Source organism: Onychostruthus taczanowskii, unplaced genomic scaffold (assembly GCF_017590055.1).
Source record: "Onychostruthus taczanowskii isolate IOZ18803 unplaced genomic scaffold, ASM1759005v1 scaffold48, whole genome shotgun sequence".
NCBI lineage: Eukaryota > Metazoa > Chordata > Aves > Passeriformes > Passeridae > Onychostruthus > Onychostruthus taczanowskii.
The window spans coordinates 315,410-336,446 of record NW_024502347.1 but is presented as its reverse complement, the minus strand read 5'-3'; the positions used below and the strand labels follow the sequence as shown (position 1 = coordinate 336,446).

At 42.6% G+C, this 21,037-nt stretch overlaps 1 protein-coding gene across 3 annotated transcripts in view; it reads right to left on the bottom strand.

The window, feature by feature from the left end:
• The window catches only part of FYN (FYN proto-oncogene, Src family tyrosine kinase), a 137,813-nt gene that overhangs the window by 44,644 nt on the left and 72,132 nt on the right, over positions 1 to 21,037 (bottom strand). For all 3 annotated transcript variants that reach the window (XM_041414883.1, XM_041414881.1, XM_041414882.1), the window contains exon 3: positions 8,380 to 8,514. The gene's annotated coding sequence lies outside the window, so the exon portion shown is untranslated. The remainder of the gene's footprint in view (positions 1 to 8,379; positions 8,515 to 21,037) is intronic.

The following is a 21,037-nucleotide window of genomic DNA, read 5'->3' as shown; positions in this document are numbered from 1 at the left end:
AGAACACAATGTTGCTCATCCAAGATGCTGTGCATCTTACAGTGAGGGATCAAGTTTTTAATCCAGCTCCACCAGGAAAGGCAGCATTTCTCAGATGTGTGAGTTATGGGTTGCACAGCATTATCACAGTCTGACACTGGTAATGTTAAAAGGTATATAACTGACTTAATTAAAATGAACTTTTCTAATGCAAGTAAGTTGAATTTGGTTATTTTGAAGTTGTGTTTTTGTGGGCAATGTAAAACGTGTTTTTATGAAAACATAAAACCCCCATTTTCATGGGTTTTGAGACTTCCTTAGAGACAAATGAAAATAAACATTATACTATTTGTCTCCTTTCTTGTCCTTATTATATTTCTTGGACTCCAACATTAACATTGCAAGCAATCCAACATGTGTCTAAACAGAAGAGTAGTTTCCACCCACATTGTGGAAACATTAGTCGACAAGGATATAAAATTCATTATATCATTATTAATCATTTATATAGTCACAGCACCTTCATCACTTTTAGGTAGGATACAGATGAAGGCTAAGGAGATGTATTAGCATTATTATTATTACTGTAAACCATCCTCCTTTGGTTTTTCTTTTTGTTCTTGATACAAAATGGAAGCCAAAACTGAAACACCCAACAAAGCCAGACATCCACACCATTAACAAAAACGAAAGCCGTCTTCAGCTAGCTAACCAAAACCTTGGAAAAGTCTAAGAGTAGGAGGAAAATTCCTTTTTTATACTTCTATTTTAAAAGTAAAAGCTCCAACATGTGATATCTGAAAAGCCAAAAGTACTGATTAATCTTTGCTTCTGCAGTAGTAAGCATATGGATGGGGGGAAGAATGGTGTAAATTCACTCCTTCCGAGCATCAGAAGTTTTCTCATAAGCTTTTGCAACTCACAGCTGAAAGTCTGAATTATGGTACATCTCCAGAACCTTCTTTTTTTAGAGTTGTAAGAGAAAATAGGTCCTAAGAGTGTTTGAGAGAGAGGTACTGCGAGATGCAGGGAAAAACCTGTCTACCCTGCACCCTTGAATCCATGCTGTGGCCTCCGCAGTCCAGCCCCTTGCAGACAAAAGGGAACTAGCACAGGAGAGGGCTCCAGCCTGCTGAAGAGATGGAGAGCAGGTTCAGACCCAGCAGGGTGCATTCTCTTTCCTCCTGGACTTCTCTGGAATGAAATCTGATGGCATATTTTTAAGATAACTTCTCTCAGTAAAAAACATGAAAGGGATAGACTGGATGACTTGTAACTGGCAACTGCTTTTTTCTGACCAAGTCTTAAAAATCTTGTCTGAAAAGCATCAGCAGGGAAGCTGAGTTAAGAAATAGTTATGTTAAAAGGAAATCAGAAGCAAAAATCCTTGGCTTTTATTCAGTCTCTGTGGTGAACAGGCATGAATCAAACTAAGGGTTGCATCCAGCATGGCTGAGAAAAATGAAATCTCTAAGGGCCATCTTCTTGGTGCTTTATGTTTTGCTGAAAGCACCACAGAACTATCAGTCCGTGACATCAAATAAACCAAATGTTACGAGCTACCGTAGGATGTAATATTCCAAATGCCACACTCTGAGTTACCGTGAAGGTTCAAGGAGGACAGAAAAGGCTTTCCAAGAATAAGAACTCCAAGAATTTGTAAAAGAGACTTTAAAAATGACTGTGGAATGCCTCCTGCAGGCTGTATATGGGAATAATCAACACAGAAATTTACCCTGAGGTTGAAATGTTTTGCTTTCCATGCCCTATTAGTAGCTCCTAGAGAGAAACTGATGGGTTAGGTATTTCAAAACAGAACTCTGAGACACATTAAACTCCCCAATTTTCAGAAAAGTCTCACTCACCCACTTTGACCATTACAAGTCACTAGGAAGGCATTCCAACTTGGGCAACTAAACTAGTCTTATGTAGGTCAGTAATTCTCATGCTGTCTGCTTGCTGACCTCTCTTTGACTCATATCTATGCTGATAGGAGCATTTTGGATTTCCAGAATTAATACTGTGTCAGTTTCAAGCCAACTCAAATGAAAGAGATGGAATAAAACAGCAGCATTTATTGCATTATTTTTTTTTTTATCTATTAACTCTGGGACATTTTAGAGGACTGCCTATATTCCAGCTTAGCCAGTGATTCCCCAATTTTTAGGTCAGAGAGATACAACATATACTTTAAAATTCAAACTCCTGGCTGTTATTAATTATTTCCCAAGCTTGTGGGTTGCAGGTTACTATATATACATAAAATTAAAAAATAAAATTTTACTGCACTGTGATAGATCCAGTTCAGCTTTGAATAAAGCTGGAGATTTGTGTAGAATTCTTGCAAATCTACATGTGCACCACACTTGTCATGCTGCATTAAAAAATGTAAATCAGAGAAGACATAGTACTACCACTGGATGTCCTCTGACTGTTAAAAGATATGCAGAAAATCTCACATACACAAGTCATATTCCTGAACAAAAAGCCAGAAACACCAGGGCAAAACAACAAGTATGTTTCAAAACAACACTCAACAATTCCCGGGCTGCATAATTTGATTTTTGAGGGAGACCTTTAATGCTTCCCTCTCAGATTCTGCTTTAGTGGTCTGAGCAGAAAAAAACCCCTAGAGTTCAATTGTTTATTTGCAGCAGTCAAAAGTCAGGCTGTTGCCCCGTGTCCATTGCCATCCATAGCTGGAAGAGCAGGAAGAGCAGCCTCAGCTGAGCTCCTGCTGCCATACTGCCCTGGCTCAAAGCAAATGCTTTTACAGTGCTGGATTGCTCTTACTATTGTTTCTTGTCAGCTTACAGTTGCTTTGGAAGTCCTCTACAATGGTGGCAGGAGGGGTTCAGGAAAGGGAGCAGCTCCAGCGGCTGTGGAAGAGCAGACCCTGGAAGGGGCTTTGAAGTGCCATATTCTGCCCTGCTGCTCCTCTCCATTGCTGAGTGACTGGGGACACAGCTCTGGGAACAACAGCTTCCTGACACTACAGACAAGGTTTAAGTTATAACACATGTCTGCAAAGCGTGGCCCTGTGCTTGCCTTCCCTCTTTTCCCCTTTGGGACCGGAACCAAAAGACAGTTATGAAAAATGAAGATCTGGGCTTCGCCTTGCCCCTTTAATTTCAGCAGCCTTGGGGGTCAGGACCAGGGAAGAGGAGGTGCATGTGGAAGGACTTCCCTGAGCTACAACCAGAGCCTTGGCTTCTGCCAGAGGCTGTGAGCCCAGCTGTCCATGGGGCAGGGCGAGTGGTTCCTCAGGGCCAGGAAGGAAGAGCGATGAATGTCTTGGTCCCCCTCTGGCAAGAGATTTACTACAACCCAGACAATCTGTTTATTATCCATAAATCTATATGATCCATTTATTACAAGCTAGAGAGGAAAAAGGACGTCAGTGTTCCAGCTGGGCAGGAGGAACAATAACCACGTCCACATGCTCTTTGAGGGCCAGTTGTGGTGGTGGGACTGGCTGGCAGCTGTCTGGGGGGACGTCACCTGGCAAGGCCACAGGAAGCTGCATTACCACAATGCTGTTTGAGCAGCCCTAATCAAAAGCTCCCCGGTGCAAGAAGAGAAGATAAACCCCTCCAAACTGCCCATGAAAGGACATGTCTCCACCCTTTTGGTTTTGTGCAGCTTCTCTGCCAGCCAAGTCTGTGAATGTCAGGGCCTCATCTTTTTCAAAAAACAGTGAATTCTCTTCCACTCCCTGTGATACATCCCTTTCAGCAAAACCAAGCCAGAACAAAACACAAGAAGCAATTAAAGGCTCATGCTGCAACATCTTAAAGTTACAGTAACCGAGTTATGCCTCGTACAGTCTCAGGGATTTTATTACTTTGAAAAAAAAAGATGCCCTAGAAAAATGCAGTAGTTCTGAGAAAAGGTTCTTCTGTGGTTTTTTTTTTTTTTTTCTTTTCCCACCAACCTCCAAACTTCACTTGTAATCTAAAAGAAAAAGTCTTATGTGTAACTAACTTCAGAGGGAAGGCCTGCAGGTTTTATGCTCATGAACTGAACAGCAAGTCAGACTCAAAACTGTACACAGGATTTTTTTTTATGCTGATAATGTGTTAAAATAATCTTTGAAATGAAGAACAAATGGCAGCAGCTACATACAGTAACCACACTGCTTACTTTAGAGTTAACCCCCACAAAGGACAGCTCTATCCCTGGCTCTGAGAACACAATGTAAATTCAAGGGTGTGATTTTGAGCTACATTCCTCCTTCATCAGGTTGCTTGTGGTAGCCCTATTCATGAGCAGAGAGAAGTGGGTGGATGGTCTGCATAAGCATTTTGAGCTAATGCACCTAAATTTTGAAGTGCCTTTTAAGTGTGTAAATTAGAAAACCTATAGCAAGAGAACAACTGCTGCAAATGCCAGAATAATTTTGTCTTTGAAAGAGAAGAAGTAAAACAGCGTCTCCACTGATTTCCTCTTTCTTTTCTCCCATTAGGAGAACAGAAAGATGATTGAAGGTTGATTCACACTGTTCTGATTTTTTTCCATCAATTCTTATTTTTAGATTCTACCCAGGATTAATGGGTGATCATCTGACCCACAGTATGGGAGCAGTGCAGAGCAGAGTGCCAAATGTGAATCAGGATGGGCAGGGAAGGAAGGGGAGAAAGGGGAAGGACACAGTAAAGAAGTTCTGCCTGTTTGCCACTGTGAACTATGAAAGAGGCATAAAAAAGATTTTCTCTCAAAAAAACCCTCACTGCTCCTCCCCATCCCACTTCACTCATGCAGGAATTAAACGAACCCCTTCTCTGCCTTGTCTGATTTCTGTGTTGTGACTGAAGAACTTGGAGGATGTGACAGCAAGAAAAAGGGAGCAAGCTGAGTCTCAAATCAGGAGAATTTCTTTGAAACCCTTGCAGATACCATTCCCTCCTGAAGGGGCTCTCATTTCTTCTAGGCTGCTACTACTAACATTTTAATAGAGTTATTTAAATCCCTTATTTGTCCAGTTACACTGGGGGAAAAATACTCTTCCTAAACATGAGCAAACATTTGCCTGTGGCCAGCCCACAGAGAAACCCCCAGCTTTCTCACCATCACTGTAGCTGGCTTCATCCACAACAGCAAAGGTGCTGACAGGCGGGGTCCCCAAACTGGGTGGCAACCACACTGTGATAAAGGCAGTGAGTGCTGAAGGTACTGACTACACCAGTAATGGGGACACACAGAAACCTTGCCTATGCTCACACACCCACAGAAAAGTTCTCTAGTGAGATCTGCTCTCTCAAACCCAGCTGTTGCCACTGTGGTTTGAGTGTATGACAGCAGCTTACTGCTAGATGACAGCTTAGGTGCTCTCTCAAACCCACTGTGGTTTGAGTGTATGACAGCAGCTTACTGCTTAGGTAAGTTTACTGTGTCTGGACAGGGTTCAGTTTCACCACAGCGTCCCAAACCCTGCTGTGTGTGCTTCAGCTCTGTGAGCACAACAGTGTTGATAACTCACCCATGTTGAAGTTATTGCTGAGCAGTGCTTGCAAAGCATCAAGACCTTCTTCATTTCTCACTCTGCCACTGCAGCAAGTAGGCAGGGGGAGGTTTGGGAAGGGACAGAGCTAGGAAAGCTGAACCCAACTGACCAAAGGTGTATTCTACACCCTCAGTGTGTGAGGAAAAGTCCACAGAGGTTTCTCTGTATTTGAAACAAAAAGGCAAAACTGGGTGGTAATCTGGAGCAGACAGGGATGGTTTCACTGAAAATGACTCTGTGATAAGCCTTGTGAAATACACAACTCCTGACAATTCAGATCTGGAGATCTTGTCTGGAGTTCATCCCTCTTTCCTAGCACAAAGAGACAAAAAACTAAAGGCCACTGAAATTAACAACTGTGCTGTCCCCACAACACAGGGGACAAGTGTCAGATTTGTGAATTGTATTGTAAAGGGAAAAGGAGCTCTTGACAGGGAACAAACTGACACTCTAAGCCAGGCTGGCTGGGAGGGTCAGGTCAAATAAGTGACCACAAGCACATTCAGCATGATATCGAGGAGAACATCAACCAAAACAAAGGCTGTGAGAAGATGACACTTTTCAGTTGCTTGTATGCTAATTACAGGATTCTGGAAAGAATGGATAGCCCTCTGTAACCCTATATATTTGCCTATAAACTAGCAATGCAAAATAGTACTCTTGAAAAATAATACCTATATTTAGACTATTATATTATTAACAGAAACAGCTGTAGCCAATTTAAAAAATCCAAATGGGAGAGGGTGGTGCCAGGCCATATGTGTCACAAATTACATCTGAGTGACTGACAACTAGGAAATAAATAATCTTGGAGAGTTACAGGGATGATGAGCTTCTTCAACACTTACGTACAAGAAGTACAAAATCCCTTCTTGAGTTACTCTGGAGACCTTGTGTCACTAACACTAACACAGGCCTGTCCTTTCCAAAGGACTACAAATGACAAGTTACTAACCCCTAAATTCAAAAAAGGATTGGCCTTCCTAACTGTGTGAAATTAAGCCTTGCCAATGAGTGATCTACAACCAAAGGGGACAGGAGCAGCCCACAGCACGATCGCCACAAGGTGAAGAGCTGAGCTCCACCACACACGAGCAGAACCCCACGCTGGTCACACCATCACCCACCCCACGTGCAGCAGGAGCCCCTCGGTTCCTGCCCCACCAGGGGCTGCATTGGGCGGGAGCTGCAGTGCTGGCACACGCACAACTCACTGCTGGTACACCTGAGCTGCCCGTGAGTCACACGTGGGCTAGCACAGGAGCCAGAGCATCCCCGCTCAGGACTTTGTCTCAGTAGAGAGGAAACGGTCACAAACCAGAAGGTTACTGCTTGTTTGGACTGAAAAGGACCAACACTTCCTGTGCAAATAGTTAACGTTGTCTGCAATCAAATCCAGACCAGAATTTTATGCAATATGTGAGTGTACGCTCTTTAGAGATACACAAATTAAAATCCTAGTGCATGCTTTCTGAAAAGCAGTTTCACACAACTAGAGTGAATGGGACTCAAATCAGGCTGAAGGCAGAACATACAGAAAGTTGCTGACATCTGCAAGCAGTTTAAGACATTTCCTAAATGCCTACAGTCTTACAACCATGGAAATGGGCTAGATAAAAATAACACACAATGAAAAAACAGCTGGGTTTATCAGGGAAGTGAAAAAACATATAAAATGTTATATAGAAAACTGGTACATGAAAGGGGAAAGAGGAAGAGATAATAAGAAGCAAAAAAAGCTAAAATAAAGATTATATACAGGAAGCAAGAAGATACTAGAAAAAAAATAAAGGCACATAAAATCAGAAATACATTTTAAATTTTCTAAGCAGATTATGAAAGATGAATCCTGAACAATAAAAATTGTAGAAACGTTCATTACAATATGACAGCAGCAGAAGTTATTCAGTAAATGTTTCCGATTAGCACACAGGTAAAAGGCTGGATGATCTGTTTATGATGATGGTAATGAAATAGCTTCCCACCACAGCAGCCCCTGGAGAGGGGATGTTAAGCAGCAGATAAACGATTCTGGGTGATTCAGATTAGTTGCTAGAAATCAACTTGTCTCAAGGTTTTCAGAGGCAGCCTTGGAGCTGCTACTGCATCTAAAGCAGTTCTTGGCCCTTGGGGAAGGAACAAAGACAGGATGAAGGCTCATACTGGGCTACTATTTGAGAAGGGTAGAAAGTAATTACAGGCCAGTTGGATGAGTCTCCAGTATTTTGCAGAGGCATCGGCCTCAATTAACAACTTTTTTCAAAGCTCTGTAATTAAAGTCAATTAACTTGGCTTTAAGGAAAATAGATCCTGTCAAACTAATTTGATGTAATTTCTTGCAAAAATTACAAGTGCACTTGATGAAGGCAGCATCGTTAACAGTATTACAAATCTAAGTCATTTGACTAGTTCTGTAGAATATCCTTATGAATGCTTTGAAGCCGACATGGAATGTCTCCATCTGTACAGGGAGAGCAGGTCTCCATTGGTGGAGAGCACTGCATACGATCTGTCTAAAACCTTAAACCTATTTCATACTGAAGTCACTTTTGAGTCCACAGTCATATTAGAAGCATTAAAAAGCTGCTAAATTAAGGAAACCAAAGTGTAACTGTAAATTGGAAACTATTTATAAGCAAACAAATGGGTTCCTGCTGGATTCCACAGGCGCTGGTGATCATCCTTTTAATATTTAATAGCATTACCAGTGACCTGGATGAAAGTTAAGTCGTTGTGGTTAGACATGAGACTGGGAATGGCAGAAAACAAACCACAAAAGAACAAGCCTGACACAGAGCAACTGGGGTCTGCAGCAAGATGGGAGAAACCAGTTTAGGTATTAATATGGCCAAGTACAAAATCACCTTATGAGAATGAAGAATCCAGGCCATACTTACAGGATGAGAGGGAGAGAGAGGACTCTATCCTCCGAAGCAGAGACTGAATGTGAGACCCGGGGTCCTGGGAAGCAATCAGCTCAACATGAATTCCCCACGCAAGGCTGTGGCCAAAAGGGCTAATGCAAGCCTCAGCTGTACAAACAAATGAAAATCAAAAGATGAGTAGGTAGGTTATGGTGATGATGTATTTGGTTCTTGTTCCTCTGCTTTGTGAATAATGTATCAGGTTCTGCTCCTCCATTTTACAATTGGAAAAAACTGGCAGACTGTTCAGGGAAGACAAATTAAATAACTGAAAACACTGGGCCTACAGAAGGCTTCATTACAAACAAAAATCTTAGAGGGAATTTTGTTATTTTGTTCATGGTATAGCAGTATTCTTACACTGAATAAATTTGTTAACAGCAGATTCTGATCTAGCAAAGGTAGAAATTACATCAGGACTGAAAATTATTCCAATCCAGGCTGTGAACAGGCAAGTTTGTTCTGCTTGTTCAGCAATGATGTGTTATAGCAAATTAACCAGTAATTAACCCTTTGCACCACAGGTTATGAGGTCCTGCCCACCTCTGTGAAGTTGTGAAAGTAACCACGCTTGATTCAAGAAGGATGCATGCCCACACGGCTTGGGTTAATTGTCACAAAGCAGGAGCTCCTGCAGGTGAGCTGAGTGGTCACTGCACCACACTGTGCTCTGTGTTGCCACCAAGAAACTCTCCTTCCCCTTGCAGGGTATTAATCCTGGCAGCCTTCCTGCTCACAGCTTACAAAACATCTCTGGGGAAACCCCAGGCTTTTGGGGATGAGGTGCCATTTCAGTACGGATGACACCCAACTGTCCATCTTCTGCAGGATCTGCAGGCAGCCTCTCTAAATTCCCAGCACCTGGCTGCATGCAAAACCTCACTGTACAAAGCTCCTCACATTGAGATGCCAAGGAAACCACTTTTAGGAAACTGATGGGTGATGTTACGACTCTTCCACTGAGAAAGCACTGGTGATTCCTTGTTTCAGCAATTCACTTCATCTGCTGCGTGCCAATGGGACCTTGTCCTAGGGATCTGGCAGGGATCTCATCCCAGCAGCACCCGGCCACAGAAGGTGACCTCAGAGAATTATGCTGTGGAAAAGAGTCCTCCATATCTCTGGTATTCGCCCTCCCAAATTCACCCTTTTAGGATGAACTGGTGGACTAGCTATCTTCTTCCTGGAAATTCTTTATGCAGAATGAATGGATATGAGCACTGCTCCTGCAGGAACCTTCCAGGTCACTCAGGGCATCTACCTGTCTTCTCCTTCCCTTTCTGCATGCTGAGGGAACTGGGTGCTGCCAAGAAAGCTTTTGATTATCTGTCCCAAGGCTGGGGATGGGCATTTGGGTTCCTGAGGACCACGTGTTCAGCTCTGGGGCCCTGGTGACTGAATTTGCTTCATCTCACAGCCTGCCAATATTTAAATTTGGTGTTTTTTAAGGAGGCAGCACAAGCTTTTGTGCATGCTGTCTGTCTTAACCTGGGCCTTTGGCCAGAAAGTATTAATCCTATCAATGTGCAGGAGTGGGAAAGCTGGAAGTGTTTGATTTGTGCCAGTTGCTGGCATCATCTCATTTTAAGCTTCTGGAATGAACCCATTTATGACTGAATGCTGCAGTGTAAATTCTGCAAATAAAACAGATAAAATAATCTCAATTACTTGAACTAAGGACTAGTTCACATATGCCACTCCAGAGATTTAGAAGGCGTTATTTCATACAAACATCTAATTAAATTTAATTATGGTTCTACAGTTATTTTTATGTTCAACAGGTGGAAAAAACGTGTTTTTCAAACTTTTGGTTACACTCTGTAAGTGATGCCTGCTAAAACACAGTATGCACAGGATAGTAAAATCTTGGTCATATGTCACAAACATAAAAGAAAGATCCTGTCCTCAGTAAGCATGTAGTACAAAGCTTCTGCAGAGTGAATCACAGCAAGGAAGTTTGTACAAATTTTAGGGAGGAGAAAGGCCTGTCCAAGTGTGGTGTGTATGTACGTGTATGAGTACATGCCTTCACACACACCCCACCGCTTCAGCTCTGCTATATCCAGCATTCCTATCAACAGCTCCTGCCAACAGCTCAAAACTGTGATTGGCAACTCCTTAGTCACTAACAGAGCAGAAGTCTAGGGAAAGCTGATCGAGAACAAGGTTTCAAAGCTACTAATGAAAGATGAATCAGAGCCTGCAAAAGTACAGTTTGAATTGTGCATTTTTGCATCTTTATATTTTCTGTCCTCCTGGATACATTTTTCCCCCTCTCCCTCTGGCACAACCCCAGCTACATCCTACAGCATGAGGATGTTCTGTTAAGCACACTTGCAACTGTGTTTTTAAACCTTGTAAAGGCTTCTGTCAAAAAATGTACCAAGGATCACATAGGCCAGACTCCAGGAATAGAATTTTACAGATGAAGTAACTGTGATAATCTTCCTAACTATAAATGATAAAAACTACATAGATGTAAAGGGCTTTAATACATGGATTTAAAAAAAAAAAAAAAAAAATTGCAGTAAATCAACAGTAAATCAGATGCAAGGCTTTTCCTTTTATTCTAGACACAGACACAGAATTAAATAGGAGAATGTGAAAGTAACCATCCCATCTGCCTTTGTAATTCACCCAGACTAGACACAGTAATGCTGTGGAATTTAATGCAATGAACCCCAGAAGTGTCACTTTCACAAATCTCAAGAGGCATCATTGACCTGAGGCTGGCTGCAGTTTCTGCCCCAATTCCAGTTTAATGTATTCCAGTCTGACCCTCAAGCGACAGAGCTGCTGGAGAACACGCTAAGAAACAAATGCAGGCAATTGCTTTGACATAATTCTTTTGGACGCAGGCAGATCGAATGTGCTGATGTCAACAGAGACCAGAAAAGAGTTTTATCCAATATCCTTTCCTCACTGAAGAAAACAATGAGAGGAAACAAAGCACAACCCAAACCCCAGACAACAACATGCCCACCTCCCAGCAGCAATACTGATACATGCTAAGAAAGGAAAACCAAGGAAAACGTTCCTAAAGTAGCATTTGTATGTACACACTGCATTTAATTTATAGCTTAAATTCACATGACTTGTGTATATAATTGGCTCTTTGCACATAACATGCATGAAACATTTGTCCTATAGGAAATATTAATTTAAAGCCCCAGGAACAGCCTAATGCAGTCCTTTATGGCCACAGCACATTCAAAAGAGTTCCTAACATAGTTCCCTCTCCTTAATGTGAAGGACTCTTCTGCCCTTTCTCACATGCTTCTAAACTTTAGGGGGCTGCATGGACCTGCTCTCAATATAATTGTCAGGACTATACCTTCCTGCCTTGCCATTCACTTAAATATCCAAGCTCTAGCCTGCTCTGGGGCTGCATAGTTTGAAGTCAGAGAACATTGAGACAACACCGACATTTTTCTGCACAGGGACAACAAGAAGAGAAGCTGGGAATATTTTTTCCATAAGAAAGATGAATTATGGTAGGAAACCAGATCAAGGATTCCACAATGTCTATCCTGAGAATAAAAGACTGAGCTAAAGATTTTCGTCTCCACCTGGTGATGTTGCTCCTGAAATGACTTCTGTAAAAAGAAGTTCACACATCATTGATACAGTTTTTCAAACTCACCAGGGAAAATATCAGGGTTGAACATGGCTGGTCCCTCAACTTTATACAATAAAAACCAAACAAAAAAGCAGATCTCAAGCTCATTTCCTCCTCTCCCTTTTACTGTTTCTCCTAAGAAAGGCTTCCAGTTCTGCTATTTACAGTTTTTCTTTTCTCCCAGTCCTCCAGCTCCTCCCCCATCAGTCCATACAGAAAGATTGTCTGCAATGGTTTAACACAAAAAACAGATGAGATACTTAAGGCTTCCCCTTTCTGTATGCCTGGAGTGCTTCCAGGAAGAGAAAGTCTTGTGAGGATTCTCACTTTGCTCTTCTGCAGCTACTTGTGTGGGTCACTCTACCACAATAAAAGCCTGCATCTGTTACCTGACCACGACTGAGAGACAGATAAAGATTACCATTTTTAATGGTAACTTTCCGTAGGAGGTGTGGTCTGAGAGAAGAGTGATCATGTGCAACAGCTACTGAAGCTACTTGATGTGGAACATTAAACCACCCCTGCACAAAGTAGAAGCAGACTTTTGTCCTTTGTCTACTGTCCTTTATGTGACCTGCCCCCAGAGTGTGGCCACAAGTTGCGGCCCACAGTTTGGCTGAGCATCAGAAGCCGCAGAATCTTTTACTCTATGCTGGGACCTGCCTAAGCATCACAAGGCTCAGGCAATAAGGATTTTAAGGTAACCAATCATCAGGAACTATATACAGTTTAATCATAAAATCATAGAGTGGTTTGGGTTGGAAGGGACCTTAAAGACCATCTTGTTCCAACCTTTTCCCAAGGGCAGGGACACCTTTCACTAGACCAGGTAACTCAAAACCCCACCCATCCTTGCCTTGAACACTTTCAGGTACGGGGCATCCACAACCTCTCCAGGCAATCTGTTCCAATGCCTCACCACCCTCACAGTAAAGAATTTCTTTCTCATATCTCATCTAAGCCTACCTTGTTCAAGATCTTTATTAATGGCAAAGGTAGTGAGATCGAGTGCACCCTCAGCAAGCTTGGGGATGACACTGAGCTGAGTGGTGCCATTGACACGCTGGAGGGAAGGGATGTCATCCAGAAGGACCTTGACAGGTTTGACAGGTGGGACTGTGCAAACCCTGCAAAATTCAAGTAGGCCAAGTGCAAGATCCTGGATCTGGGCCAGGGCAATCACCAGCATCTGTACAGACTGGGGGATGAAGGAACTAAAAGAAGCCCTGTGGAGAAGTACTTGGGGGGAAAAGTGGATGAAAAATTGGATATGAGCTGGCAACATGGGACTCCACCCAGAAAACCAGCTGAATCCTGGGCTGCATCAAAAACCGTGTGGCCAGCAGGTCAAGGGAGGTTATTCTGTCTTTTTACTCTGCTCTTGTGGGATCCCACTGTGGGTTCTGCATCCAGTTCTGGGATCCCCAGCACCAGGCCTTGGACTTGTTGGAACAGGTCCAAAGGAGGGCCATGAAGATGATTAGAGGGATGGAATACCTCTCCTATGTAGACAGACTGAGAGAGCTGGGGTTGTTCAGCAGGGAGAAGAGTCCAGGAAGACCTTAGAACACTTTCAAAGGAAGCTTACAAGAAACATGAAGAGAAACTCTTTACCAGGACCTTTAGTGACTTTTTAAAAAAAATCAGTTTTCAACTGAAAAAGGGTAGATTTAAACTGGAAATGGGAAGAAATGTCTTACAATGAGGGTGGTGAGACACTGGAACAGACTGCCTGAGAAGTTGCAGGTGTCCTGTTGCTGGAAATGTTTAATGTCAGGTTGGATGGCGCTTTGAGTAACGTGGTCTAGTGGCAGGCATCCCTGTCCACGGCAAGAGTGTTGGAGTAGATAACTTTAAAAGTTCTTCCAATGCAAACAATTCTGAGATTGGTGATTCTGTTACTGAACTGGATTCTCAGCTCCTTGATTCCTATCACAAAACACAGTTGGTGCAGTTCACGCAGCTGGGACTTAACGGTGCTGTAAGAGAACATATGGAATATGGGTACAAACCACACCACTGCAGACAGAGGTAAGGGAAGCACCTACACTCCAGGATAAAGGCACATAAAGAAGAGGGGATTAAGATACTCACATGGTTCTGTCTAAATGCACAGATGATACAAAACAAAAAGCAAGCACCAAATGCACTCATACCTTTACACTGCCATTTGTATAAAGAGTCAGTCTGTTATTTCTTCCACACTGTAAAGCCATGCTTGTTAGGACAACCACAGCAGTGGTTATGTAGCTCACGCTCACTATCTCTTCAGAGCAGGAAGATCCAATCATCTGCAGTCTTCCAATACTTCCCTCCAAACATTCCCCTCTGACTCCGGTTTTCAGCGACAGCAGATTATTTGTTGTTTGTCTACTGCAGGCTGTTACAATATTTTTACAACAGGAAATGTGTGTTCCATACGTAAGAAGACTACACTTACAAGAAATAATGCAGGAAAGTGATCTAATTTCTCTTCTGCTTCCTTCCTTCTGCAGTGTGCTGCATTGAGATGTTTGTTCCAATACACAGATACCAGTTCAAGGCCAAGATTTTATTTACCCTGATTGTACAAAACAAGCCAGCACTTAAACTGCAACTCAAACACCTCAAGCTGTTGTGCTCCATTCATGTTCATCCAAGTGATTTAGGTAAGTGGGCTTAAATTTCTCTTTTAAAGGTTATTGAGCCTGTCTTATCCACAGCCAGATATTTGTATGTCAGTGCTATAGATTTAAAACTCCTGTAAATAAAGAACACTTTCCAAAGTTGCAAACAGCAGAAAGAACAGGAAATGTCAATTTGAAGTGAACCTCAGTATTGCAGACTGTAAGAAAATGTGCATTGTGCTGCATTTAGGGAAAAGAGCACAACATCTTCACTAAGCACTGCAGCTACCCATGGATGTTACTCAGCTACCACTGCTGAACAAAGAAATCTGAGTAGCTGCTATACTTCACTTCTCTGCTTTTGGAAAATCAGTTTTTAATTTAGGAAGTCTGAGGTAGCCTTTTAAGAGACAACTTTAAAGCATTCTCCTATTTATTACTGGGACTGACAATACCTGTATATAATAAATTATAAATTGCCACATGCAACTGCCTCCAGTCTGCAAGCTAAAAGCTGGAAAGAGACTCTATACTGCTACAGGGCCAAATCTGCATCAGGCAAGTTGTTGAATTTGGGAAGTTATGAACACCAGCAAATTCACAAGCTGACCATCAGTGCTGACTGCTCAATGCCAAAGTTCTTGGAAAGGGATTAACAGATGGGTCAGGAAAGGACAGAACTCTAACTTGTATTGCATAGCTGTAAAAACAACATTTGAGTTCATTTGTTCTCTATCTCTCATGCTGAAAACAATCAGACCATTAAAACTCCCCATGTATCCTGCATTTTTTGTGAGCTGATAGGACAAACTCTTTCATATTTACATGTTAGAGAGGTATTTAAAACACAAATGAAATCAAGGGATACTTCCAAAAGTTATGTTTGTTTTGTATATGATGTCAGTAGTGTATTCTTCTGGTGAGGCAGTATTGTCTCTGAAATGCAGATTTCCCTATGCCTGGGCTGGAGCCTCTGCTTCTTGTTTGCATTTGGGCACTTAACCATCTTCCCCGAAGATGAAGCATGAAAAATGAGGCTCCATGTTTCCTTTTGTATATATATTTTTCAGATGCCAGGAGCATAAATATAAGCAAAAGAAAAGAGTCCCAACCTTGTCAGCTTCCAAGAACTATATTTTGTATGCTGGTGCTTTTGTTATCTTGCAAGTTCAGCACGGCTGTGATGGCAGCACCCTGGATTCCCCCTGCCCCCAACAAGTGATACATATTAGTACATCTGTTTTCTCTGTAAAGTCTTTCTGCATTCTTTGCGGGGCACAGGAAGGATGTGGGCTCCTTTTCACATTCAAATGAGGCAAATTAGCCTTTGCCTGGTTCCTTCAGTAGAATGCTTATTTTACATTTAAGCGTGAGAAAAAGGGAGGAAATAAACCCCAATACGTTAGGTGGGTTACATGTTCCATTTTGGTGCAAGCCTCACTGAGCCTTGTTTTGTGAACTGCTTTCCACAGGAGATGATTTCAGGAAGATAGTTTAATTAGTTCAACAGTGTAATTATGTAAAATGACCAAATAATCTGCACAAAGAAATAGCTGCCACAGACACATTAAACATGAGAAAAAGCTGAAAATGCCAACCTGAATCAGCAGGGTTCAGGCAATCCAGGGCTGGTCAGCTTGAAAGCAGCACTGCAGGAGAAAATCTGAGTGTTCCAGTGGAAACTAAGTTGAACACAATCCAGCAATGCTCCCTTATGGCATGGCAAAGTTGGCCATCAGCTTCCTGGCTTGCATCAGAAAAAGCACTTCCAGCAGGTTGAGAAATATGATCCTTCCCCTGTATTCAGCACTGCTAAGACATGACTGGAGTGCTGGATTCAATTTAGGGATCCCTGAAAATCTGGGGCTCCCTTGTACAGAAGAGATATGAACTTATTTGAGCAGATCCAGTAAAAGGGCCACAAAGATGGTTAAGATTTTAGACCATCCATCTTATAAGGAAGGGCTGAGAGTGCTGGGACTCTTCAGCCTGGAGAAGAGGAGGCTCTTTTAATGTGTATAAATACCTCATGGAAGGCAGTAAATGAAACAAGGCAAGACCTTGCAGTGGTTTCCAGTAACTGGTGATGGACACAAATTAAAGTACAGGAAATGCTGATTAAACATGAAAAAAAAACTCTTGTACTGTGAGGGTGCTGAACACTGGCACAGGTTGCCCAGAGAGACTGTGGGGTCTCCATTGCTGGAGATATCCAAACCCCACCTGGATATGACTCTGAGACACAACTTTAAGTTTGCCCTGGTTTGAGCCAAGGGCTGGAGTAGACGATTTCCAGACACCCTTTCTAACTGCAGCAGTTTGTGATTCTGCCAGGTCATGTGAAGACCTGCTGCACTTACAAAAATTCTCCTCTCACTCCTTTTACAAGACAGAGACAAATGCAACAATTCAGTAAGGTAACAAAAGCATAGTACACACTTTGCAGGGAAAAGGGGTGGTTCAGAGTCCCTCTTTTTTATGTCCTGTGCTCCAATCCAAGTGATAAATCTAATGGGATGCAAGGAAAAACCAAACAACTGCTTGGCAAACTGTGCTTTACCCTAGACAGTTAGCACTAGGTGGAAATTCCATGCATACTCTTTGCACTACAGCAACTTCTTGCACAGTTAATGCATCCTATGCACAAGGTAACACACCCCATGTACAGAGAGCAGAGAGTAAAGTAGTCAGGTGCTGTAAATTTACACTCAGCTTTCCGACAGAAATCTCCTCAGGCAAGAAGCCCTTAGCTCTGCTGACAGTCGTGTGCCAGGTTTGACAGGTTTTACTGAGACCTGGCAGAAGCTCTGGCACACCAGCTAACGCACGAAGCGCTTCACTCATCTCAGCTGCCATCCTCAGCCACAGCTCTGGGATGCACCAGCCTCGCAGCAAGCAATGGGCTGTGTCTGTGGTCCAGAGGCTTGCAAGAGCCATGTCCCAAGTCCCTGCTCTGCTCACAGTCTACCCCTTGAAATAAGTTACTTGCTGTTCTTGGTTTTCCCCTTGTTCTGAACTGAGTAATGTAAAATGCACTTTCCCCTCAGCCTGCGTGAGCAGATCTCTGCCATGGCCTTCTGCCCTGTCTGTGAGAGCCCTGAAGCCTCCTGTGACATGGAGCAGCAAGAGTTCCTACACTCTCAGAGCTGACACTGGTTTTTCAGACACCTGGCTGCACAAAGAACACAACCAGCTACTGTTCTCACACACCTCTCTCTGCTCCAAAGCCAAAGCCATCCAAACTGATCAGTCTTGCAGCACCACTATGTGTGTCAGCCTGAACTCCCCTTCACCCTCCATCTCCCTCCTTAAAATAGTAGCACAAAGCTCCAAGTCAGAGACCTAGAGTAAAAAATAATCCAATCTAGATTTAGATCCAGACTGCCCCCAAAGCCTGAGCAGTCTCAGGCTCTAGCTACCCTCAAGCAGTAGGAGCAAAAGAGCTGCTCAATTGGACACTGAAGTCTTTCACACTGGTTTATTTAAAAGTGTTGTGGTAAAGAGGTAAGTGGAGAGCCCAGAAAAATTCAGAAAGATCTAAAAAACAGTGCAAATGAAAATATACTTTAGGCATCCTAGGAACAGTCAGTTTCTCTCTACTGAGGCATCCATAGCACTTTTAATCCATAATTTCCATTTTAGCCTGTTAAAATAATGAGATTTATTATTCTTGTCACATGTCCTTTCTGAAGATGCTGGGAGGGTGTGGGAGAAGTAAGAGAGAAAATTAGTTATCAGCCACCACTTGCCAAGAGTAGATTAAGCACAGAAAAGTTATACATTAATGTATAAATTACTCAAGGGAGTTTCATTTATTCCTTTCCTCCTAGCTTATATTTTTTTCTTCCTGTCCTGCAGCCCTTGTTCCCACTGCTCTCAGTAACCACCTGCCTGCAGAGGACAAGCTGGGCAGCAGCAAACCATTCTGGATTTTCCCCCCTTTCATCATGAGAATTCATTTGGACTCTCTTTCCCAGACCTCAGAGCATGCCTGATTCCTGGGAGCAGAACAGAGAACAAGAATAGAGTTAATCTTCAGCAACGTGATAAAAATCACTCTCTCACACAGACAACTGGAGAGGGATTTCAACAGAACTGTTGTGCCAAGCACCTGATAGCAAAACCTGAAACTGTTGCCAACCCACACCTTCCTGCTCACAGACACAGCTTGCTCAGTCTCTCCCCAGCACTCCCACTTCTCTACTAAAATCTAAGTCACCACTGAGCAAACCCTCTCACCAAAACCAGAGGCCAGTCTTTCTGTAACAAAAGACACAAGTGTGGCTGCACTACAGGTGGGCTCACCTCATCTTTCTTTCTATTTTTTTTATGATTGAAAAAGTAGCTGTGGAAAGCGCATTAAACAACCAGATTGGAGATGGAATAGGAGGACAGGACACAGGGGCATTTCATGGCTTTGGTGCATGAAGCCACCAATCTAAGAAGCCACCACGAGCAGGCAGGTGAGCTGAGCAGCTGGGAAGGGAGGGGAGGAGGGGGCAGCAGGAGATGTGGAGAGGGCTACCAGCAGCTTGCTCTCCCAAAGCCAGTGCCAGCTGGCAGCTACATGTTGCTGGTTGCGTGTGGGCTGTGAGTATAACAGAGGAGATGAGCCTTTAGGGGAGGAGCTGTCTGATAAATCATTAATGAATGAAAATATGAAGTAATCAGTCTGCCTGGGAGGCAGAATCATCTAATGATGAGGGTGATGGACTAGGAAGCAGGAGATGAGGTTCCTATCTCACCCACAAGACCGCTGGCACACGCGCTCCTTTTCCTGTGAGTAAGAAGATACAGCCACTTCCTTGCGTTGACGGGCTTCTTTCTTAAAACCAACACAGAAACCCCACAATCTAGGTGACAATAAAATTTGCAGCATCCTTTGTGGAAACTGCACCCCCAGCTTCTCTTTTGTTGCAGGCAGTGCACAAAGAACCAATATTCCTTCTCAGAGACATCTTCACTAAACTGGATTTTTTTTAAGGCAACAACAAAACCTAGCACGACCTTTCAGCAGCACCAGTGGCATTTAATTTTAAATCGATTAACTACACACACAGTACTAATTACCCATGGGTGAGGGTTTTTTTTTTCTTTTTAGCAATCAGACTACTGGCTGGAAATGTAATGGTATGTCTCTGTGTGAACAGGGACACTCAGCTTTCTCTGTGCTCTCCGAAATGAAGAGGAAAACGCTTGAGAAATGATGTTTAAAGGGGCATTTGTGTTTATGGGGATAGCTGCAGGGGCACCAGACACATGCAGTCAGAAAGTGATGAGGTTGACAGGGGAAGGGGCAGGAGGTTAGCACAGTTTCTTTTGCACAAAGACCTAGCAGAACGTGTCGTGCTGCACAAAATCAATACAGCCCTTGCATGAACAAGAAATTGTCAGGTTTGTACAGTTCTCAGGCTTATTTGGAAAGATGCTCACAAAGGTGATTCTTGATTTTTATGAAATCTTTTAACTGCTCTCTTTCCTCTGTCTTAAGATCCCTGAACATTCAAGGCTATTGTTTTAAAACAGTGTTATTCTAAAACAAACACCAAAGACACACTTGGCACAAACTGAAACCATCTAATGTTGGCACATTTGAGGGATAAGAGGTGCAAGGGCTTTATTGACCAATGTACTTAAAACATGATTTTCCAGAGCGAATGATGCATAGACTGCAGCAGAAACCATAAATAGAAGGCACATATGGCCAAGACAGAGACTGTGTTTATAGAAACTCAAACAAGCACCTGAGGAGATCTGTGGTTTTTAACTACCTACCTATTTGTGGCACTGAAGTCCAGTTTAATTGTTCTGCCAAATATTGCTGAGCCACAATATGTTTCTTATAGTTTATGGAAGAATCTGCTCAGGCAATTTCACAAGGAAATTGCCTGTGCCTAATCTAATTGCTAAGAAGTAGCTAAAATTACATTAGTCCTGGATAGAATAAGAAAGAAACAGGAAGCTCCAAAAGGTTCAAGAAGCATCACAAGGCTGTTCCTGTAAATCACAGCATTGCAGATTTGAGGATGAGATCCCTGGAGAGGCTCCCAGTCACAGTCAGACACTGTTTTTCACCCAGAACAAACATAACACAGGTAAGATGACTTACAGCATATAAAAGTACGATTTCTCACATACTTAATCTTTCTTCTGGTTACTGAATACATTTACATAATAAGTGGGGTTTGGAAATTACCCACTGATGAGATAATACAGATTTAAATGATCTGCAGTGTCAGTTTAACTTGCAAGCTTTAGCAGTCCTTGCAAAAGATTTAACTGGGCTCCACTGAAGAATCCTATTTCTCAAGATTTTGTTTAATCATAAGATAAGCAACACCTATAAAATTTAACAAATGGATTAGGGTGGCTTAGATGTTTTCAGACTCTTGCAGAGTACTAGCAT